This window comes from Capricornis sumatraensis, chromosome 13 (assembly GCF_032405125.1).
Source record: "Capricornis sumatraensis isolate serow.1 chromosome 13, serow.2, whole genome shotgun sequence".
Taxonomy (NCBI): Eukaryota; Metazoa; Chordata; class Mammalia; order Artiodactyla; family Bovidae; genus Capricornis; species Capricornis sumatraensis.
The window spans coordinates 63,962,389-63,988,062 of record NC_091081.1 but is presented as its reverse complement, the minus strand read 5'-3'; positions in this window follow the sequence as shown (position 1 = coordinate 63,988,062).

The window sequence follows — 25,674 nt, the reverse complement described above, 5'->3', positions numbered from 1 at the left end:
GGTTTGTTTTAAAAATCACTTACATATCCTTTTGATGTGCTAAGAGTCCTTTGAAGAATATTTAAAAGGGTATTTGGAAATATGTATCAATATAGGCAAAATCTACTAACTTTCAAGTTTACAACTATCAGCCAGTGAAAATACCATTTTAAATTGCTTAAAAAAGCATTTAAAATTCAAATTATGCATGATATAAAGGGATCATAGTGCAGGAGAAGGTAGTAAAAAGAATAAATGCTCCTTGAAAGATTATTTCCTTCTTAGAAGAAAGTAAAGTAATTCCTGGAGTTGATTTTATGTAAACTGAACACATTGTAAAACAAAATGAGCTTAATTGAAAGATAGTTTGCTTTTTATAATAGGTCATCTGCTTAAGGAGAAGGGCAAGACTGAAGTAATTAAATGCCTTCTTGGGTTTTTTCAATGATTCTGAAAGTTCAGGCTATTTCCTTTGCTTTCTTACAGGAAACATTTATTATAGCTTAAACATGCACTAATGTCTTGGGTGGTAATCATCTTGCCAGATACACTTATGGCATAAAGAAAGGAAGGAAACTAATATTCATGAAGTGTCTAGTATATGCCTGGTAAGGCGTTAGAAGCAAAAATTTGTTAAGGTGAAAAATATTTTCATTTCAGAAAAGAGGGAAGTAGGCTCAGAAAGTTTAAATGTCAGGGTTTTTTACTCCAAAATCATGTTCTTTGGGATGAGCCAAAATGGGAGAAAATTGTCCATTTGATAGTGTGGTAAATTGGCATGAACTCCACTTGCAAGGTCAATAATTGCAGTGTCGAAAAACCAAGTTTTATTTAGAGATAAACAAACACGTATTCCATATGCTCTGCGCTAGACAGATCGCAGTGGTCCAGAGTCCTGCAGTGGGTATCCCCCAGTGCCACATAAGAGGCCCTGAGGAATGGTTCAGATGTGAATCTAACCACTAAAGGCTCCCCAGGCTTGGACTCCAGTTGACACATTGGTTCCTCCTGGTTGGGGTTTCTGTTTGTGGTCATCCCTGCTGCGTCTGCAATGCTGACCTTACCCCTCGCCTCCAAATCCGCCTCCTCTTCTGGTGCTGCCTCGTTGTCCTAGTGCTTCCAGACTCACTTTCCTAATTTGGGGAGGCCTCCAGACATTCTGTTTGGACATTTCTTGATTTAGAAGAGAGCTTCCAAATTCCATCTAATTCAGGCAAAGGTATCTCTTTTTATCAAGTACTTATCCTTCCTTGATTATCGATTATAACCATTTAACTAGTACTTATTGTCTTTTATTTTTTAATTTAATTTTTTGGCTGCACCATGAAGCAGGCAGGGATCTTAGTTTCCCAAACAGGAATTGAACCTGCAGCCCCTGCAGTGGAAGCACAGAGCCTTTATCACTGGACCACCTAGTCCACCAGACCACACGTCCCCTAGTGCCTGTGGTCTTTTAATCTGCTACTAATCTTTCCATCCTGTCCCCTCAAAGCATGTATAATCTACCTAAGGAGAAAAGTTATTTATAAAAATAAAAGTTGCCCTAAAAGAGCTATGACTACAAATAGTAAGAGGTCAGAGACTTCCTGGGAGGGAAGGATGAACCTGAACTGTGGTTCTCAGGGAGCTGAGACTAGAGCTGGCCTTGAAAGGGCTTGTTGACCAGAGGTCCCCCACCCTAGTCTAACATCACGCTCTAGCCTGCATTAACGGACACATCAAAGATGAGAGGAGCACAATGGGGCTGCCATTCTGGAGGAACAAAGGCATCCACATACTCCTTCTCCTGTGCTGAGTCATCTTCCCTCTCCCCCTGTGGAACTTGAAGAGGGTTTGCTTTCCTCCCAGTCCATGACTTCACTCTCAGAGCTCTGAGCTTATGAGAAAAGCTGGTCTGGCTCTGCTCTGGGCCTAAGGGGAAGACATATTTGTGGTTTCTATCTTGTCTGGCCCAGCTCACAGAGTAGGAGATAAATCTCAGGCAGAAAGTCTATTCAGAAGAATAACAAATGTGCATTTCCCTCGAAAGAGCTCAGTGTCCTATTTCTCTAGAGTCCCTGTGCAATGATCAGGCAGGATAGCAATAAAAACTGGCTAAGGGCTTAGATTTGGGAATTAAAAAAATATATTTTCCCTAAAATAGCTGTTCTAAGTATAGCAGTAAGAGTTGAGAGAGGTCCAGAAAACTTCAACAGAGTTAAATGCAGAATCTGGAAAAAAAAAAATCTGATGACTATTCCATTGCCCCAGAAGTTGACAGTACTAGTTACGCAGGATACCTGAGATCAGAGGTTTTCTGTGCTTCTAGGTGCTTCACAAATGTTCAGATAACTGGTGAGGTGGTAGCTCCATTGTAACAGACTAAAGAGGTTAACTTGCCCACATTTGTGAAACTATTAAGTGACTAATTGATGAGACACTTGTTGGGGTGTAAATATAGGTTCACTGATTGCACTAGTATTTTTAAATTAATGTATTAATAATTGAAGAATTAGCAACCTGAGAGTCAAATAAATAGTTCCAAGATGGTCTGCTGCTCTAATTCACTAGCTCAGCTAAATTTTAATGTGTATGGGGATGCTGATGAATTAATGTTACCTCTCCCAAGTAATATGGGCTTCCCCCATGGCTTGGTGATAAAGAATCCACCTGCAATGAGGAGCTGCAGGAAATGTGGTTCAATCACCAGGTCAGGAAGATCCCCTGGAGGAGGGCATGGCAACCCACTCCAATATTCTTGCCTGGAGAATCCCATGGACAGAGGAGCCTGGCAGGCTACAGTCCATAGAGTCACAAAGAGTCAGACATGACTGAAGCGACTTAGAACGCACTCACTTCCAAGTAATATGTTTGTATCTGTAAATAGGCATCAGGATATATCTTAACCCAGTTATTTTTTTAAGCAATATAAACTTGCTACAAATGAAAACTTACTCCCAAACCCCTTAAATAGAAGAACCTAAAGCACAGCAGCCCTGGATCAAATGGGAGAAGGTGTGGGGAGGTGGTGGGTGGATTTGCAAGATCATTTTTTCCTCATTTATTTTTTCCCTCATGGTCACCCTTGACTAACTCCAATGGACCTCTGTACTTAAAAATATACATGTAATGACCAACCCCATACTCATCCCAAGGGGGTGAGAGCACTAATTTTGTAGATCTCCAGATGTCTTCAAGTATATACCCTGTATGTGGACTCTGAGACTTTCACGGCAACTAAACCTTGCTAATTCATAAGCCTCTTTCCTTTTGAAGAGATTGACCTAATCTAGACAGGAAAAAATTTCTCCAGTTTAAGGTCCAATGATGTCATTTTGATTTAAAAAATTAGACAAATAACCAAGAGCTAGCTATCTCCAAAATTCACATCATCTCAAGGGCAGAGGTTTGGGGAAGGGAGTGGTTGAGCTCTATTTGGTAACTCTATTTGGTTCCAAGAGTTACCCTAGTTTTCTTACTTCACCTACCCCACCCCAGCCCCAGAATGGAAATGTAATGTAATTGTTAAGTTGTGATATTTCAACTTAATAGTGAAGAATGTTTTTAATTTCTTTAGGAATATACAACTACAGAGACTGTATTGCATATTCACATGCCAGTATTTCACTGATACTCTGTTTATATATTCTCCCTGAAAATGAATTTTTTAAAAATGTTAACATTATTATTTTTTCCCACTAAGTTAATGATAAGCTCAGGAATGCAAAATTCACATTGTACATCATGTTAATCAAGTTTCTCAGGCATTATCCTAGTGTAATTTGATAAAACATCTTTCTTAGGTCCTTTATAGTCTCTCAAAAAATAAGTTACTAATGTCAGAGAGTAATTTATTTTCGTTGGTATATTATATTTGATCAGATGTAAATGTGTTTGCCTGCAAGCAACCAAAAATGCAAGGAAGAGAGGCTTAATCATTTAAGGGGTGTATTTGCCTCAAACAACAGTATCTCTGGGGACAAGCTTCCAGATCAAGGTGGTGGCTTAGCAGTGCCTTCACATGGCTCTCATTTTCATGGTTGAAAGATAGCTTCACTTCAGACACCGTGTTAGTTGCAAGGGGGAAGAAGGGAGAAGAAGGAAGGGCAAAGTGAAAGGGAAGTTGTCAGCCCAGTTCTTTAAAAAACTTTTCTAAAAACCTTAAGCAGAGGTTCTGTTTACACTACATTGGCCAGAACTGGATTGCACGGCCACCCAGCTTCCATTGGCCAAGTACAGGAAAGAAGTATCTTTCTTCCCAGTCAGCATCCTAGTAGAGAAGGCTGGATGGAAAGGTGGTGAAATGGCTGGTCAGGGAGCCAGCTTACAGTATTTGCCACCACTGACTGGAGATTTTTCTCTCACTGATTTCTTGTCGTGTGGAATTATTCTAAACAAACAAAAAGTTTTCAGTTCAGAAGTTCTAGTTTAAGAATGCAATGTCCTCACCACTTATTTCCTCTTTTAAATGATAGATTTGGGCTGTCTTGTCTCTAAATAGCTACTTATTGTAGCTTGTGTTTTGAGAGCAGCATATCTAAGATCAAATGACAAAATGAAGGGAAACATCTTGTGACCTTTTGGTTTCAGTCATTTGGGATGAATTTCTTGCCAGGACAGACAGTCCAGTTCTGATTTTTAAAGATTCTGCTGTTTATTTGTTCAAGACCAAGACAGAAGCATCACGAATAATGACTGTATGAAAAGAGAGCCAAACGAGATATACAAATGAACAAGAAATTCACTTGAGTCTGTTGAACTAAGACAGTTCTAATTAAAGAACTGTGTTATCTTTTTCTTTGGAGGCAAAAAGTTTACTAACTTCCATGGATAAAATTTCACACTGTTCTTAAACTCTTGTAAAGACATCCAAATATTTTTGATCGATCATAAAAGTATCTATTTTGAATAGCAGATCCTACTATAATTCTAATCATTAGATTATTACAATGCAGATTTAAAATATTTCTTTTTACAGTTAGAATAAAACATTCTCATTAGAGAAACTTGATAAAAAGAGAGAAGAACCCTTCATACATCTGCTGTTAAGAGTACTTAACATTTTGATATATTTCTGTTTATGAATAGGAAGTAGTAATAGCCAGTGCTAACTGAATACATACTCTAGATTAATAATTTTAGATGTATTTTATAAGTTAATCCTCTCAAGAATTCTAGGAGCTAGGTACAGTTTTACCCCTATTTTTATAGATGAGGATATGAAGTGTGAAGTGTGAAGTGTTAGTCACTCAGATGTGTCTGACTCTTTGCAACCTCATGGACTATAGCCTCCCAGGCTTCTTTGTGATATTCTCCAGGCAAGAATACTGGAGTGGGTTGCCTTCTCCAGGGCATCTTCCTGACCCAGGGATCAAACCCAAGTCTCCTGCATTGCAGGCAGATTCTTTACTATCTGAGCCACCAGGGAAGCCCCTAGATGAGGATCAGTTCAGTTCAGTTCAGTCACTCAGTTGTGTCCGACTCTTTGTGACCCCATGAATTGCAGCACACCAGGCCTCCCTGTCCATTACCAACTCCCGGATAATGATGGTTAAATAACTTGTTCAGAGTCATATGGTAGGTAAGTAACACAGCTGGAATGTCAACTCAGAAAGTCTTCAGAACCTCGAAATTCTCAAGACCTGAATGGGCCTTGCTGGGTATGTGGGAGGCTGGAAGAGACTCGAGGACTTGCCATTGCTTTGGTGTATTTCTGTCATGTGGTACAAGACTCTGATTTCTAGGGAAGCCTGATGGCTCAGCTGTGTACCAGTAGCCTAGATCTGAGAGCTGTCTTGGTTCTTGTTCTTCCTGAGGACTGATGTTTCATGGATCCTTAGATTCTGTGAGCCTCTACCTGATAATCAATACATTTTGGCCTTCATTTCCAGGGTTTTCCCATGCTTCCTTTCAAAGAACACTAATACAGTAGGTTTTGTGACTTAACTAAAAAATCTAAACTTTTTTCCCATGGGGAAATGCACTGTTTACAACCTGTAGTTGAATGTCTTAAAAACAATCCATTAGAAAGTCAGAGACTCCTTTCATAAATTTAAAACATTTCATGTTCCTTATGGTCTATCCTAATTGACCTTTGGAAAGATTTTCTTTCTTAGTACTATTTGTTCATTTTATTATTGGATGTTAGATACACAGGCCCCTCACATAGGGACTCTAAAATTGTGCATATTTAGGCTTTTCCACTTGGTATGGACCTTACCTATTTTACATAATAGCTAGTACACTATGCACAGTAAAACTTATTCATCCTCTTTCATTTGTTTTAATTAAAAGCAGCAGCAGCAGCAGTGAATTTACTCATGTGTAAAAACTTCAAACAAAACAGGCAAGCTGATAAATACTTTTAAACAAAACTAATTATTTTCAAAAAAGCAAACTAAAAGCCTCCTTTTGCTGTTGCTAAGTCACTTCAGTCGTGTCCGACTCTGGGTGACCCCATAGACGGCAGCCCACCAGGCTTCCCTGTCCCTGAGATTCTCCAGGCAAGAACACTGGAGTGAGTTGCCATTTCCTTCTCCAATCAATGAAAGTGAAAATTGAAAGGGAAGTTGCTCGGTTGTGTCTGACTCTTAGCGACCCTATGGACTGCAGCTTACCAGGCTCCTCCATCCATGGGATTTTCCAGGCAAGAGTACTAGAGTGAGGTGCCATCACCTTCTCCACTAGAAGTGAATTCAATTACCAGTTGACAGTGAAACCTTCTGGTTCTCTTCTATACATTTACCTGCATGTATATCCATCTATAGGAATATAGAGGTTTGCTTTGTATGTTTTATGTTTTAAACATGCTAAAGAATGCAATTTGCTTGTGTCACATAACAACTTGTCTTAGAGCTCTTTTCCATGGCAGTACATTATGGATTTATCTTATTCTGTTAAGCTGCTGCCAGGTAATCCATGATGTGGATCTATAATGGATTATTTAATATTCTTCTTCTGATGGACAGTTTAGTTGCTTATAATTGTTGGTTATTTCAGTGAAGTTGTGGTGAATACCCTTATACATTTCCCCTTGTGCACAGGTGCCAGTATTCTTCTAGGATAGATATCTAGCAGTCAATTTTTTCCTTTCTCTTTACACTATTTCTTGGCAACACTTTAGTTCCCCAGCCAGGGATGGAACCTGTGCCCCCTGCAGTAGAGGTGCAGAGTCCTAACCACTGGATTTCTTGAATTGAAATGTGTGCCTTAAATTTTTCAATAAATAGTAAGATATGAACTCATGGCCACGTACATGGCCCTATACCACAAGTTCCTTGTGATCACAATGAATCATTTGTTTCTCAACAGTTACTCTTACAGAACATCATTCTTATATTCCTTCTTCTGCTTCCTCTCTCATATTTCCATTCCTCTAAATGATTCATATTAAAGATGTATTTTTGGTTGCAAGGAATGAGAAACTTACTCAAACCTACTTAGACAGAAGGGATAACTTATTGACTCATGTCAGGGCTTTCCAAGTGGCATTAGTGGTAAAGAATCTGACTGCCAATATAGGAGATACAAGAGAGGAAGTTTTGATCCCTGGGTCAGGATGATCCCCTGGAGGAAGAAATGGTAACCCACTCCACTATTCTTGCCTGGAGAATTCCACGGACAGCAGAGCCTGGTGGGCTAGAGTCCATGGGGTCACGAAGTGTCAGACACGACTGAGCAGGCATTCACACTCCTCTCAGAGCTAAGGAGCACTTTGTGTGTGCTGAGTCACTTCAGTCAGACACAACTGAACATGTGCATGTGCACACACACAGACACACACACACACACACACATTGACTCGTGTAACCCAACTGTAGGAAAGACTCCAGTCTAGCTGTATCTCAGGGCAACCCACAGTTGAAGGCAGAACACTGCCAAGACTCATTTGCTTCTCAATTTCACTCCTTTTCTGCAGGTCAACTTCTTTCTTTGAGTTCTTTATCTTCTGACACAAATCCTTTATTAAATGTATGCTTTGCAAATATTTTTTTCCCAGTTCATGATTCATCCTTTAAATCTCTTAACAATATCCTTCAAAGAGCAGAATTTTTTAATTTTAAGTCCAATATATTAGTATTTTTCTTTATGAGTTGTGATTGTAGTGTTGTATGTAAGAAATCTTTGCCTAACCCAAGATCCGAAAGATTTTGTCCAATGTTATCTTCTAGAAGGAAAGCTATGACTAACCTAGACAGTATATTAAAAAGCAGAGACATCACTTTGCTGACAAACGTCTGTATAGTCAAAGCTATGGTTTTTCCAGTAGTCATGTACAAATGTATGAGAGCTGGACCATAAATAAGGCTGAGTACCAAAGAACTGATGCTTTGAACTGTGGTGTTGAAGACTCTTGGGTTTCCTGGACTGCAAGGAGATCAAATCAGTCATTCTGAAAGGAAATCAACCCTGAATATTCATTGGAAGGACTAATGCTGAAGCTGAAACTGAAGCTCCAGTACTTTGGCCACTTGATACAAAGAGCAGACTCATTGGAAAAGACCCTGATGCTGGGAAAGATCGAAGGCAAAAGGAGAAGAGAGTGGCAGAGGATGAGATGGTCAGATAGCATCAGCAACTCAATAGACAAGAATTTGGACTCTGAGGGAGAGGAAGAGAGAGAGGGTAGAATGATTTGGGAGAATGGCATTGAAACATGTATACTATCATGTAAGAAATGAATTGCCAGTCTATGTTCGATACAGGATACAGGATGCTTGGGGCTGGTGAATGGGGATGATCCAGAGAGATGATATGGGGTGGGAGGTGGGAGGGGGGTTCAGGATTGGGAGCTCATATACACCAGTGGCGGATTCACGTCAATGTATGGCAAAACCAATACAGTATTGTAAAGTAAAATAAAGTAAAAATAAAAATTAAAAAAAAAGAGTCTGAGCAAACTCTGGGAGAAAGTGAAGGACAGAGGAGACTGGCATGCTGCAGTCCATGGGGTCACAACGAATTGGACACAACTTAGCAAATGAACAACAATAACAAATCTTCTGGAAGCTTTGTAGTTTTAGGTTTTACATTTAGGCCAATTATCAATTTTGAGTTAATTTTTTTATATGGTGCAAGTATGGATAGAACTTTACCATTACTATTATTATTGTATGTGGATATCTGATTATTCCAGCACCATTTGTTGAAATGACAATCCTTCACTAAATTTCCTTTTGCAACTTTGTTGACAAGCAGTTGTCTGTTTATATGTGGGTCTATTTCTGCACTCTCTATTTTGTTCTATTGATTTATCTGTCTGTCTTTACTTCAGTAGCACACTGTCTTGAATACTGTACCTTTATAATAAGCATTTAAATCAGGTAGAGTTCGGCTTCTAAATTTGTTCTACTTTTTCAAAGTTGTTTTGGCTATGTCATGTCTTTTGTATTTCCACATGAATTTTAGAATCAACTTGTCAATTACTATAAAAATGCCTGCTGGATTTTATTAAGTAGATTTTTCTAAATGGAGGTAAAATTCACATCACATGAAATTAACCATTTTAACCATTCTAAAGTGTGTAAGTTGTGCAACCATCACCACTGTTTAATTCCAGAACCTTTTCATCACCCCTAAAAGAAACCTTGTATTCATTAGCTATCATTCTCCATTACTCTCCCACCAGTTCCTGCTGCTGCTGCTAAGTCACTTCAGTCGTGTCCGACTCTGTGCGACCCCACAGACGGCGGCCAGGCTCCCCCGTCTCTGGGATTCTCCAGGCAAGAGCACCGGAGTGGGTTGCCATTTCCTTCTCCAAGTAACCACTAATCTACTTCCTGTTTCTATGGATTTGCCTCTTATGGACATTTCATGTAAATGAAATCATACAACATTTGCCTTTTTGTGTCTATCTTCTTTCACTTAGCATACTGTGTACAAGAGTCATTCATGTTTTATCTCTTGCTGGGATTTTGACTGGGACTGCATTGAATTCACAGCTCAGTTTTTGGAGAACTGGTCTCTTAAGAATATCAAGTGTTTTAAATCATGATGAGATATCTCTCCATTTATTTAGGTCTCCTTTAACTTCTCTTGGCAGTGTTTTGTAGTGTTTTTTTGTTTGTTTTTATTTTTTAACAAATTGGTTTTAAGCAAACCTTTTTACTATCCTGATACTTTTGGTTCCTTTATTACAGAGGGCTACTTAATTAGATTATTATATTTTGTCTAGCGCTTTTTAAAAATAATATGCTTGCATTTAATAGTATAGCTTTTTAAAAACTGAATTAAAACTGCTGTGTGAAAGTGTTAGTCGCTCAGTCTTGTCCAACTCTGTAACCCCATGGACTGTAGTCTGCCAGGCTTCTCTGTCCATGGGATTTTCCAGGCAAGAATACTGGAGTGGGTTGCCATTCCCTTCTCCAAGGGATCTTTGCAGCTGCTCTACAATATTATATAAGTTATAGGTGTACAATATAGTGATTTTACTATAGAATTCTTGCACATATTTAGTTAGATCTGTTTTGAAGTATTTCATATGGTTTTGACATGGTTAAAAGTTTTTTTTTATAATTTCGATACCAGTTGATCATTGACAATATATAGAAATACAATTGACTTTTGCATATTAATTTCATTGATATTCTTTATTGTTTTCATACTTTCTATTTTATTTCTTCTATAATCTTATTTCCTTTCTTCTGCTTACTATAGTTTTCATTCATTTTCTTTTTTCTAATTCCTTAAGGTAGAAGCTGGATCAGTGATTTGGTATCTTTTCTTTTTTAAAATATAGGTGTTAAGTGCTATAGTGTGTGTGTGTTCGTGTGTGTGTGTGTGTGTGTGTGTGTGTGTGTGCGCGCGTGCGCACGCAGGCATGCATGATCAGTTGTGTCTGACTCTTTGTGACCCCGTGGACTATAGCGCTCCAGACTACTCTGTGCATGGAATTCTGAATACTGGAGTGGGTTGCCATGCCCTGTTCCAGGGGATCTTCCTGACCCAGGGATCAAATCTGAGTTTTCTGAGTCTCCTGCATTGGCAGGCAGATTCTTTACCACTGTGCCACCTAGGAAGCCCTTAGTGCTATACATTTCCCACTAAATTATGTTTTAATTTTTATTCAGTTTAAAACACTTTCTAGTTTCCCTTTTGATTTCTTCTTTGACTTAAGGATTATTTAGAAGTATGTTATTTTATTTCAAATATTTGAAGATTTTCCAGAGATCTTTCTGCTATTGATTTCTAGTTTAATTCTATTGTAGTCAGAGAACATACTTTGTATGACTTGAATCCTTTAAAATTTATTGACACTTTTTTTTAGCCATGAATATGGTCTCTTAAATGCTCCATGTGCAATTGAAAAAATTATTTTTGCCACTGCTTGAAGAATTGAGGAATTCTATAAATGTCAGTTAAATCAAATTGATAGTGCTGTTCCATTCTATATCTTCCTTGATTTTCTGTCTACTTGTACTATTAATTATTGAGAGAGGGATGTAGAAATCTCTGACTATAATGGTAGATTTGATTTCTCCATGTGGTTCTATTAGTTTTTGTTTCATTATTTTGAAATTCTGTTATTAAGAGCATAAACATTTATGATGGCATGTCCTCCAGATGAATTAAGCTCTTTATCATTATAAATGACCTTTCCCCCCCTAGTGATGTTTAAATGCTATTTGTGCCATACATTTTAATTATATTTGTTTAAACATTCAATTATCATTTTAAAATATTTAAATAATTAGGGAAAAAAGTCATAGAATATACCCATGTGGTTACAGTTTCCAGTGCTTTTTATTCCTTTGTTTAGGTCTATATTTCCATCTGGTATCTATTTTCTTTTGTCTGAATATTTTCTTTTGCCTTTAATATTTCTTAAAGCATGGGTCTGCTAGTGATGAATTCTTTCAGCATTTGTATGTCTCAGTAAAATGGGAACTTTGCAGTTAAAATGATTTAGCCTTTGTTCTCAGGATTAATTATCGATTTATTACAGGCTTGAATGTGGAGTACATATTCATGCTTACATTTCTATCTTTCAGCATAATGATGCCTAAGTTTTAAATTTTGTATTTGTTTATGGCTGTGCTGGGTCTTCGTTGCCGCACATGGACTGTCTCTAGCTGTTGGAAGCAAGGGCTACTCGTTCCACGCATGGTCTTCTCAGTGTGGGGGGGCTTCTCTTGCTGAGGAGCACAGGCTCTAGACTCGGGGCTTTGTTGTCCGGTGGCATGCAGGATCCTCCCAGACCACAGGTCGAATCCATGTCCTCTGTACTGGCAAGCGAATTCTTAACCACTGGACCACCAGGGGAAGTGTCTGTCTTATTTTTAACTGGAATTTTGTTTGTTTGTTTTAATGCCTACAACGGGCCAGGCTCTGTTGCTAGGTAAAAGGGCTGTCCCAGAGATAAAGAACACCAGTTCTAAGGCCTCATGGAGTCTGTAATTCAGCTATGGGACCTCATATTCAATGCATCCAGTTCCCAATCACCATTTTATTACAATTGCACTTATATTGTCCCAAGATAACATTTACTTTTACATCCTAGGAAAGCTTTATTTTCAGCTTTTCTTGGTGAAATTTGGAATTATTCAACTGCCATTTCAGTATTCACTTAAACTTCTCTGGAGTTTCCAAAGTTAAAAATTCTTGTACAAAAATATCAGAAAAACAAAGTATAACATCTAGTTTTCACATTTTTCTGATATGTTGTAGTCACTATGTAACACATTTGTTCTTATCTGAGTCATTAACTGACAGCTTCCAGGTCTCTATGGAACTTTGTTTAGCTGATGGTTTACTAATTTGACTTTGTTTCAGAAATTCAGTCTAGTTTGCCCATGGTACCTATCAGAAGTAAACTTACAGCTTTGTTTTACATTTGCTCAGCTAGCAAATGTAACTGTTTGACATTTTACACAAATATAAAAGCATCTAAACTAAGCATATTATAAACCTTTTAAAGAGATGTCCCATTAGAATTAGAAATTTATTTTAAGAGTTCATGCTGGAATGGGTGACTACGGGTTAGGGCATAGGGTGAGACTTGAGCTCAGATCTAGAGGCCAGAGGGGAAATGCAAGATGGGATAGAATTCAGCTCAGTTCAGTTCAGTCACTCAGTTGTGTCCAACTCTTTGCGACCCCATGGATTGCAGCACACCAGGCCTCCCTGTCCATCACCAACTCCTAGAGTTTACTCAAACTCATGTCCATTGAATTGGTGATGCCATCCAACCATCTCATCCTCTGTCATCCCCTTCTCCTCTCGCCTTCCATCTTTCCCAGAATCAGGGTCTTTCCAAATGAGTTAATTCTTCACATTGGGTTGCCAAAGTATTGGAGTTTCAGCTTCAACTTCCAATGAACATTCAGGACTGATTTCCTTTAGGATGGACTGGTTAGATCTCCTTGCAGTCCAAGGGAATCTCAAAAGTCTTCTCTAACACCACAGTTCAAAAGCATCATCTTCGGCGCTCAGCTTTCTTTATAGTCCAACTCTCACATCCATACATGACTACTGGAAAAACCATAGCCTTGACTAGACGGACTTTTGTTGGCAAAGTAGTGTCTCTGCTTTTCAATATGCTATCTGCTAAGTCACTTCAGTCATTCCGACTCTATGCGACCCCATAGAGGGCAGCCTACCAGGCTCCCCGTCCATGGGATTTTCCAGGCAAGAGTACTGGAGTGGGGTGCCATTGCCTTCTCTGAATATGCTGTCTAGGTTGGTCATAACTTTCCTTCCAAGGAGTAAGTGTCTTTTTATTTCATGGCTGCATTCATCATCTGCAGTGATTTTGGAGCCCTCAAAAATAAAGTCTGACACTGTTTCCACTGTTTCCCCATCTATTTCCCATGAAGTGATGGGACCAGATGCTATAATCTTTATTTTCTGAATGTTGAGCTTTAAGCCAACTTTTTCACTCTCCTCTTTCACTTTCATCAAGAGGTTCTTTAGTTCTTCTTCATTTGCTGCCATAAGGGTGGTGTCATCTGCATATCTGAGGTTATTAATATTTCTCCCAGCAATCTTGATTCCAGCTTGTGCTTCACCAGCCCAGTGTTTCTCATGATGTACTCTGCATATAAGTTAAATAAGCAGGGTGACAATATATAGCCTTGACGTACTCCTTTTCCTATTTGGAACCAGTCTGTTGTTCCATGCCAGTTCTAACTGTTGCTTCCTGACCTGCATACAGGTTTCTCAAGAGGAAGGTCAGGTGCTCTGGAATTCCCATCTCTTTCAGAATTTTCCACACTTTACTGTGATCCATACAGTCAAAGGCTTTGGCATAATCAATAAAGCAGAAATAGATGTTTTTCTGGAACTCTCTTGCTTTTTCCATGATCCAGAGGATGTTGGCAATTTTGTCTGGTTCCTCTGCCTTTTCTAAAACCAGCTTGAACATCTGGAAGTTTACAGTTCACGTATTGTTGAAGCCTAGCTTGTAGAATTTTGAACATTACTTTACTAGCGTGTGAGATGAGTGCAATTGTGCAGTAGTTTGAGCATTCTTTGGCATTGCCTTTCTTTGGGACTGGAATGAAAACTGTCCTTTTCCAGTCCTGTGGCCACTGCTGAGTCTTCCAAATTTGCTGGCATATTGAGTGCAGCACTTTCACAGCACCATCTTTTAGGATTTGACATGGATAAAAGCAAGAGATGGGGTTAAAGATAAGGAAATTTGTATTAAAACAATTCAAAATGGGAACACAAAATGAACTCTTCTGAAGCAGTGAGTTTCACTAGGTGTGCTCAGCCAAAGTTGGGTAATACAGACTGTTGTGGGATATATCTGTGTTTAGGAAATGTGACTTCTAAGACCCGCTCCCCCCTTCATTTTAAGATTCCTTTATTTTAGTAGTGCGAAAGTTTATAACTATTACAGATGCTCAACACCAAGGGACAGATTATATAAACTATGACTTATTTGCATTTTAAATATATAAAGCTTCAAGTTTACAGGCTGAGTCATTAATGACAAGCTCTACATAAATGATTTTTAAACAACAATCAAGATTGCAAGTTTTTATTGATTGCAGGAGTATATGTTTAATTACATATTATTTTAAAAGAATATGAAATAATAAAAATTAACGATGGGGTGTGTTAATTTTAAATTACATTCTTTAGAGTCTGAGAAATTTTGTTTTTAAAGAGAGTATTCATTTTGTTTCACAAAAGTCTCACTTAGTGCCCAGGGATGAGCTGAGGATTAATTGATTAATCCTTACAGCAACCCTAGGAAGTATTATTACTACTATAGATTTTTAGGTTAAAAAAAACAAGGTGAAGAACAGTGTACAGAATGCTACTGCTGTTAAAGAATACAGATAGCCTTGCGTATGCATTGAATATCTCTGGAGGAATAATTCTGTATCTTCATCTCTCTCTCTCTCTCTCTCTCTCTCACACACACACACACACACACACACATGCCTATCGAGAAGGGAACTGGGGTTCAACATGAGTTCAGTTCTTTTTTGTTACTATGTCATTAAAAAAACCAACATGCATGTATTATTTTTGTTGTTGTTTCATTGTTCAGTTGTGTCCAACTCTTTGCAACCTCATGGACTGTAGCCGACCAGGCTCTTCTGTCCATGGAATCTCCCAGGGAAGAATCCTGGAGTGGGTTACAATTTCCTTCTCAAGCAGATCTAAATAATTTGAGCCTATACTGTATAAAACTAAAAAATAAAATATTTTTGGTTCTGAAATTGACACTCAGAAAAAGCAGTGTATTAGCATACCCAGAAGTCAATGCTTGAGACGGGTAAAACTTTCTAGTTGAGTAATGCCATAAGGTTCAAATAATGATTGAAGGTCCAGACAAGAAGGAAACCAGCAACTAGACAATGAAACAGAGATTAGGGCAAAATGAGAGGGTTAAAGGAGAAAAAATTCATTCCAGAATGTGTCTTTATTTGAAGAATTTGTAAGAAAAAAGGATGGACCCTCTGTAAAAAGAGAAGATGTTGCCTCTAAACACAAAAAGAGCAGACTGTCAAGTCCTAGAAACTGACTGGTATCTGCAAAATGGTACATTTACAAGCAGCAACCTTTAGCTCTAAGACTGCTTCCTAATAGCTTCCTAATGGTGAGCCAGGAAAGTTTTTAGTTTTCTTGTTGAGTCACATGGCCATTCTCACTTAGCAGACACAGGTTTTGTAGAGGAGAGCAAGTCCCACAGCATGTTCCAGTGAAACACTTCTCTCTCTCTCACTCACCTTTCTTCATCCATCCACTCCCTGGATGTTTACAGAGCACCTGCTATACACCAATAACTCCTAACAGGCATAAACTAACATATTTCAAAGTTTACAGAGAAGAGCACTGTTCTCTTTAAACTGTTTAGTAAGCAACCTGACCCTTGGTTTCTAGACAGGTATTGTAACTTAATACTACCTGGCTTACCCTGTCATTTGTGGCCTAGCAAACACCATTGATTGTGTTAGTTTCCTGTTGCCACTGAAACAAAGTACCACTAACTTAGTAGCTTAAAACAACCAAAATTACTCTCTTACAGTTCTAGAAATCTGGGCTGAGGTAAGGTGTCTACATGGCCGCATCTTTTGGGAGGCTCTAGGGGGAAATTTCTCACTTCCACTGTATAATCATAAGGAAACATCTGCTGGATCGTGGAAAAAGCAAGAGAGTTCCAGAAAAACATCTATTTCTGCTTTATTGACTATGCCAAAGCCTTTGACTGTGTGGATCACAATCAACTGTGGAAAATTCTGAAAGAGATGGGAATACCAGACCACCCAACCTGCCTCTTGAGAAATCTGTATGCAGGTCAGGAAGCAACAGTTAGAACTGGGCATGGAACAACAGACTGGTTCCAAATAGGAAAAGGAGTACGTCAAGGCTGTATATTGTCACCCTGCTTATTTAACTTATATGCAGAGTACATCATGAGAAATGCTGGGCTGGATGAAGCACAAGCTGGAATCAAGATTGCTGGGAGAAATATTAATAACCTCAGATATGCAGATGACACCACCCTTATGGCAGAAAGTGAAGAGGAATAAAAAGCCTCTTGATGAAAGTGAAAGAGAAAAGTAAAAAAGTTGGCTTAAAGCTCAACATTCAGAAAATAAAGATTATGGCATCTGGTCCCATCACTTTATGGGAAATAGATGGGGAAACAGTGGAAACAGTGTCAGACTTTATTTTGGGGGGCTCCAAAATCACTGCAGATGGTGACTGCAGCCATGAAATTAAAAGACGCTTACTCCTTGGAAGGAAAGTTATGACCAACCTAGATAGCATATTCAAAAGCAGACATTACTTTGTTAACAAAGGTCCATCTAGTCAAGGCTATGGTTTTTCCAGTGGTCATATATGGATGTGAAAGTTGGACTGTGAAGAAAGCTGAGCACCGAAGAATTGATGCTTTTGAACTGTGGTGTTGGAGAAGACTCTTGCGAGTCCCTTGGACTGCAAGGAGATCCAACCAGTCCATCCTAAAGGAGATCAGACCTGGGTGTTCTTTGGAAGGAATGATGATAAAGCTGAAACTCCAATATTTTGGCCAGCTTATGTGAAGAGTTGACTCATTGGAAAAGACTCTGATGCTGGGAGGGATTGGGGGCAGGAGGAGAAGGGGATGACAGATGATGAGATGGCTGGATGGCATCACTGACTCAATGGACATGAGTATGGGTGAACTCTGGGAGTTGGTGATGGACAGGTAGGCCTGGCATGCTGCAATTCATGGGGTTGCAAAGAGTCGGACACGACTGAGCAACTGAACTGAAGTGAACTGAGGGGGACATTGGGGCTTCCCTGGTAGCTCAGTTGGTAAAGAATCACCTGCAACGTGGGAGACCTGGCTTCGATCCCTGGGTTGGGAAGATCTCCTGGAAGAGGGCATGGCAACCCACTCCAGTATTCTTGCCTGGAAAATTCCACGGACAGAGGTGCCTGGTTGGCTACAGTCCGCGGGGTCGCAGAGGGCCAGGCGTGACTGAGCGTGACTCAGCGCACTGAGCGGGAATCCGGCCCTGCCTTGCCCCCTCCTGGCAGCTGTCTGCATGCCTTGGCCTCTGGCTGCCTCACCCGGACTCCTGCTTCTGTCCTCATGTCTCTTTCTACACTCATGCCTCTTTCTTTCCTTTTAAGGCCCCTTTGATTACACTGGGCCCACCCATATACTCCAAGATGATCTCCTTCACTCAAAATCAAGCAATTATGAATTTTAGTCACATCTGCAAAATACCTTCACAGCAATACTTATCGTGTTTGATGGCATTATTAGGGAGATAGCCATGAGCTGGTCACCACAGTGACTTAATATTTTCTTTAAATATGCACACTTTTTAAATATACTTACTGAAAAAAAAATTTGTTTTACTACATGATGAAAAACTCATATTTCATTCCACAGATATAAAATATATGGAAACAAATATTATGAAAATACTCACTAAATTCCAGCTAGATACCACTCACTGCCTGCTGAAGGCTAAGCCTGTGGCTTGGTCTCCTTGTTTACAAAAGAGGACCAGCAAGAGTAGAGAGGTGCTGACAATTCAATACCAAATTGAGCCTTTCTCCTTGACAGGAAAAGGACTGAAAGACTTTCAAAAGGAAAGTCATGCCTTTCTCAATATTTAATGAAGCATCTGTGCACCGAGTAAAATCCTGTCCCAGATTGCAGAGACTCTGTTTCTGACTTTGGGAAACATTGGCATAATGTTTTCAAATCCAGGCTCTTGAATCAGGCTGAATATAAACCCGGAGTCTCTTCTCCATGCACTAGCTATTCACCAAATCTGCTTCCTTACCTGTAGACTGGCAGTAATAATAAAGCCTCCTTCACAGTCTTATCTAGTTATTTAAGTGAGATATGCATACACAGTTCTTGGCATAATGCCCAGCACAACACATCTACCTCGAAAACGTTAGTAACTTTTCAAGGAGAAGTCACTGTTGTAACTCTGACATCAGGATGCTTTCTGGTATTGTCTGCTCTCTCCTCTCCCTCTGCCCAACCTCAAGTTGAGACCTTGTGCTTGACCTTGACTTAATCTCTTCACTCCCAAGGTACAGAAACACACCACTGAATCTTATTTTAACTGTAGAATCGACCATAATTCAGGTCTAAGTGCCCTCTAAAGAGTGGCTTCCCAGGTGGTGCTGGTTGTAAAGAATCTGCTAATGCAGGAGACACCAAGATGGGGGTTCAGTCCTTGGGATGGGAAGATGCCCTGGAGTAGGAAATGGCAACTCGCTCCAAGGAAAATTCCATGGGTAGCACTTATGAGAGCTTCTGGGCATTATGCTCGGTGGCATTTGTGAGCTTGAGGCTGGATGCCTGCAACACACTTCAAGGAGCCATTTGGAAGCTACAGATCTTGCACACTTAGGCCACTTGATGGCTGAGAGGCACAAACTACAAGGGATAAAATTATAACTTGCTCAGAATTGTACTTTATATTTCCCTTTGGTTGCCTGTCTGTTTCTCAGTATAATTTGGGGTGTTGACTGTGGCCCACAGCAATCTAGGTGGTTTGGTGTACTGAGGTGTCTTAGGAATATCCTTTCTGAGTTGGTTTATGAATTACCTTTCCTTTAACTTCCTTGTGGCCAAGATTAGCAAGCATAGTTTAGGATTATAAGCGCTGCATTTCAGTGACAGAAAGATTACACTGTGATGAAAGATGCTTATATGTTCTAATTATCCTGATTTGATGAAATATTAGCTTCCCTTATGAAATGGTTATAATGGACATGTAATTTTTTATGTAAGCTTTTTAAAAATATAATTTTTCTCAAAAGGGAAATGCTAGAGGAGACATATTATTTCACCTCTTTATGGGCATACATTAAAAGAAAAATCTGGATGTCTGTGAAATGTTAATTGTATATTGAATTATTGCCAAGCTCTTCTAATTTATTAGGAAATGTGAGTTATGGTTAAATTATTAATAGAAGCTAAATGCTAATGGCCCAAATTACAGCTGGACTTAGTTGAATATTAAATAGGGCATTTTTTCCAAATATTACTTTCAAAATAGTCTAGTATAATGACTCAAATGAACACACATTTTTTTTTTCCCCTCAGTCTTATGCAATTAAAGGGCTTCCCAGGTGGCTCAGTGGTAAAGAATCTGCCTGTCGAGCAGGAGACACAGATTTTATCCCTGGGTTGGCAAGATCCCCAGGAGAAGGAAATGGCAACCCACTCCAGTATTCTTGCCTGGGAAATCCCATGGACAGAGGAGCCTGGCGGGCTACAGTCCATGGAGTCACAAGAGTCAGACATGATTTAGCAACTAAACCACCACCACCATGCAATTAAAACAGTATTTTACAGAAGAGTTGGTTTGCTGTACTTACAATCTTACTTTGGAGAAAAACAGATTGCTAGGTTGCTTTCCATTGAGATGAGGTGTAAATCAGATTTTATGCAGTCCAAAACTTAGGCAATTTTGGAGTTCCTCTTTGAGAAAAAAAAAAAAAAGGCCAAACAATTGATTTTTACAAACTTTACAAAAATATATGACTCTATGAACACAATGGAAATGTTCCCTCACAAGGTCGAGGAAAAATCTAGTGAGGAGCCCTTAGGCCTCAGCCTTGTTACCTTCACAGCAAATTCACTTCTGGCTAAATGTATATTATTGTGAAAGCTTCTGAGAATGCTCCACTTTTCCAAATTCATGAAAAGGCTCTTTGGGTTTGATCCCTGGGGACAGATAATATTATAAACACTCAGTTACCTACATAAGATGATGAATTATTGTATTATTGACAATGTCCCTTATTATGTCTATTTATTGAAGCATGATACAATAACTAAAAATTTTACCATTTTTTAAAGGAAGTAGCCGATATCACTTTCACAAGTATGAGGAAATAGAAACAAAGGATTATATATATATAATATACATATATATATGAAAGCTTTTTTCCCTTGGAGTAGATTTTTTCAAGATAATTTTATCTTGCTAGTATTTACATAATTACTTTCTCAAAGAATATTCCATTAATATATTAGGTTTAAGTAGTGGTTGAAAGTGGAAAGAAAAAAAGTAAAGCAAGGAGCCTAAACTTAAAATAATTTTACAACAGAGAAAGAACAGTTTTCCTGACCATGCTTCTTAGATCTCCAAGATCAAAAAGAAGTGGACAATTTAGATATTTACTGCATGTAGGAAATACAAGTAACCTCTGTAGATAATTCTAGAAGAAACTTCAGAGCCTCCTGAAATAAGAACATTGTTAATTTCCCATTTTGACTATAAGGATTTGGTCTCTCAATTTTTTCTTGTCTCAGGTACATAATTTTCATAGCCTAATAATTGGTCATGCTTTTCCCATTTTCTTTTTTAAATTTTATTTTATTGAAATATAGTTGATTTACAATGCTGTATTAATTTCCACTGTGATTCAGTTAAAATATCTACATTCTCTTTCATATTTTTTTCCATTATGGTTTATCACTGGATGTTGAATATAGCTCCCTGTGCCATATAGTAGGACCGTGTTGTTTATCCATACTGTATATGATGGTTCACATCCACTAACCCCAAACTCCCAATCCATCCCTCTCCCACTCCATCCTTGGCAACCACAAGTCTGTCCTGTAAGTCTGTGAACCTGTTTCTGTTTCATAAATAAGTTTATTAGCCTCATATTTAGATTCCATATATAAGTAATACCATGTGGTATTTGTCTTTTCCTGACTTACTTCACTTAGTATGATAATCTCTAGGTCCATCCAAGTGGCGTTATTTTATTCTTTATGACTGAGTAGTATTCCATTGTATATATATTCTTTATCCATTCATCTGTTGGTGGACATTTAGTTTATTTCCAACCCATTTCTCCTTTTTGAAGGTGAAGAATGAAATAACTAAATGATCAGGTAATAGAGGAAGGGGAGGAAAGAGGCATAAATTAGGATTTTCAATTGGATACTGAAGAAGGAAAATAATGTGAATTTGCTGAATAATAATCTCACTGATCTCGTCATCTTTTGACACCACATTTAGAGCAGGGACACTGGGAAAGGGAGGTGTCAGCTGTGTGGATAAGATGATCTGTTGCCTTCAGATGGGATGGGACTTGTTAGGTCTGTCCAGACTGGGTAGCAAGGTGGTTTCTGCAATTGGTTCAGGTCACCCTCCTTGATAATGCATAAATTATCTTTACAACCTAAGAACATTAAAAATAATAAGAGGATAAGTACAAACAGACAGTACTAGGGATGTGATGTACAACATGATAAATATAATTAACCCTGCTGTCCCTTCTACATGAAAGTTATTAAGAGAGTAAATCCTAAGAATCTACATCAAAAGGAAAAACATTTTTTTCTATTTCTTTAATGTTCTATCCATATGAGATGATGGATGTTCACTAAACATCTTGTGGTCTTCATTTCATGATGATGTAAGTCAAATCATTATGCTATACACCTTAAACTTAGCAGTGGTGTATATCAATTATGTTCTCATTGGAGCTTTCCTGGCGGCTCAGTTGATAAATAATCTGCCTGCAATGCAGGAGGCCTGGGTTCGATTCCTGGGTTGGGAAGATCCCCTGGAGAAGGGCATGGCAACTCACTCTAGTATCCTTGCCTGGAGAACCCCCATGGGCAGAGGAGCCAACGGGGCTACAGTCCACGGGGTCACAAAGAGTTGGACATGGCTGAGTGGCTTTCACTTCTCTTCAAAACTGGAACAACAAATTTTTAAACTTTTAATAAAAATATAAAAATAATGGGTTAGTTGGGAATAATAGCACTCATTAAATAATTAATTCATAATTAATTAAGATTTAATGCACACCATATTTTTCAACCAAGAATTTGAGGCAGCTCAATGGATACACATGTAAAAATGTAAATAAATAGAATTTTTTTTGAAAAAAGTATAGTTATGGAAAATAGAGTGGAAAGTTAATAATTGTGATGGTGAGATGGGAGCAAATATAACACATCTATCCTGGCCAGGGGGGCTTCCCAGGTGGCGCTAGTGATAAAGAACATGCCTGCCAATGCAGGAAAAGTAAGAGACATGGGTTCGATCTCTGGGTTGGGAAGATCCCCTGGAGGAGTTCATGGCAACCCACTCCAGTCATCTTGCTTAGAGAATCAAACGGACAGAGGAGCCTGGTGGGCTACAGTCCATAGCGCCACACAGAGTCAAACGTGACTGAAGGGACTCAGCACACACGCACGCATCTGGCCAGGAGGGCACAGATCTGTAAAAGGACAATAAATTTGTCTTGAAGCTTCATAGAAACCTAAAAGACCCTATGGTCAGCTAACAGTTTTTTAAAGCAACTGTGAGAGAAAAAAGCACTCATTTCTTCTAGGAAGCAATGCTTTTCCTAACACAAGGTTTAAAATGAATTTCTCAAGTGAAACTGTAGTAAACAATATTCATAGAAAACAAAAAGAATGGGCTTATAAGCTGTTTCTTGTATTGTCAGTTGACGAAGGCCAGCTGAATTTTTGAAATGCTGCTGGGTCCAAACAGCTCTGCAGGGAGTAATCCAAACTATGGAAAGAAACTGAAACCATTTACTAACCAGTTTACCAAAGGATAAATATGAAAGCAACAAGCTAAAATAACACGTAGTATAATTCTGGTACTTCCAATCTCTTCAATAACATGTTGACATTAGCTAAGAGAGACGTTTCTGCCCTGATTCTGATTCAGGTTTTCTTTTACCTTGCTTTTTGTAAAATTCATATAGTACAGTCAAATAACTTTAAAGAAGTTATTTCTAACTGCTCTGGTTGAGATTTTAAAGGCTATTTATTTGCTGCATTTCATTTTCTGTAGCTGTTTTCTCTCCCTGAGTCACAGCTCCTTCATTTCTTCTTGAGGTGATTACTTGGTACAGAAGAATGGCAGTGTGATTTTGGTAAAGCCTTTGGAAGACTCCCATGATATCCCTGAAGACAAGATGGAGGGATATAATTTGGGTGGCAGATTTATAGCCAGTTGAACATCTATATCCCCAAAATGATGTTAATAGATAGCTGTTATTCTGGACAGAGGACTTAGTGGCATGTTGTAAGGAGGAGTTCAGGTGTAAGAAATGCTAAATGAAGAGGAGGTTGGGGTGCTGAAGTAGATGAGCTCAGTTCTAGACAGTTCTGTAAGACTTTCAGGTTGAAATGTTCTTTATCAATTGAGCAAATGGGTTTGAGGGAGGGAAGAAGGAAGAAAGAGAGGGGAGAGGGAGGGAAGAACAAGGAGAAGAAAAGGAAAGAAGGAAGAAAAAAGAAATAAAGAGATTGAGATCTAGGTACATAGCAAACATTTATTAAGTACCAACAAACCATGTGGGCTTCCCTGGTGACTCAGTGGTAAAGAATCTGCAGGCAATGCTGGAGCTGCAGGAGTTGCAGGTTCAATCCCTGGGTCTGGGTCTGGAAGATCCCCTGGAGGAGGGCATGGCAACCCACTCTGGTATTCTTGCAAGATTTGAGTGTGTTTTAAATGCTCAAGTGGCAAGTGGAGAGACAGAGAGGACAAAGATTCTAAAGAGCGGTGATTGTAGGAGCAAAGCGACAGAGATGCGGGAACAGATGAATCCTTCTTAAGCACAAGTAAGTAAACCGTCCACCTGGAGACGGAGGAAATGATGAGTACGTATACAGGGAGGTCTGGAGGTAGGGCTTCCCTGGTGGCTCAGGTAAAGAATCTGCCTGCAATGCAGGAGACCTGGGTTCAATCCCTGGGTTGGGAAGATCCCCTGGAGAAGGGAACAGCTACCCACTCTAGTATTCTGGCCTGGAGAATTCCATGGACAGAGGAGCCTGGCAGGCTACAGGCCACGGGGTCCCAAAGAGTTGGACACGACTGAGGGACTTTCACACGCACGCTGGAGGTAGAGGAGAAGCCTCTGTACTGTTCATTGTGAGGAAGTAGTGGCCCTCATAAGCTAAGAGGTTGGTATGGGGTCTCGCAGCCAGCTTGTAGCGTTTCTGGAACTAGTAGAGTCCACTGTGGTTTCCATGGTATTCTATCTTCTCCCAGTGGAAATGTCTCCCCTTGACTTCTAAGATACTAGGCTATTTTTGGATTGAGGGACTCTTTTCTGGTTTTATGAACTTGTTTCTTTTCATCAGTTAAATGTATTCCAGGCCCACCTGGTATGACACAGTTGAACAATTAGGGATCCTGTGTCTGACCTGGACTCAGATTCTGACGCTATTGCTTCCTAGCTTTGAGTTCTTAGCCAAAGAACTTAACTGTGCCCATCAGTAAAGTGGGTACAATAAAACTTACCTTCAGATTACATGAGGATCAAGTGAGATAATAGGCACACGTGCCCCAGTACTCAGAATGCTCAGAAATACAATGCTTTGTCTTTTCTCTCTCCCTTGGTGAGATTCCCTAGAGACCCAGGCTCCTTGCTTCTGTGCAGTTTTGAGAAAGTCACTCATCTTTCTGAATCTATTTGTTCATCTCAAAAAATGGAAGCAATCTTACTATGCTCCTGTTGTGAGGATGAAAATGGCCCTGAGGAAACTTCTGTGAGGCTGCACCATCAAGTTTTGTTGACTCTAAATCTTATCTACTTCCTGAGTTTTACTTCTCACCCGCTATGAACATCTGCCCCCAGGCATAGTTTCCAGCTTCTTCTCACTTGAGCATTACGTTCTAACTACTTGTTGGATGTTGTCTGGATCATCTGCCAACAGGCATAATTATTTTTAACTTGTTATAGTCACAACTCATCTATGATCTCTTTCATATCTTATATAGGTGGCAAACTCTCCTTACCCCT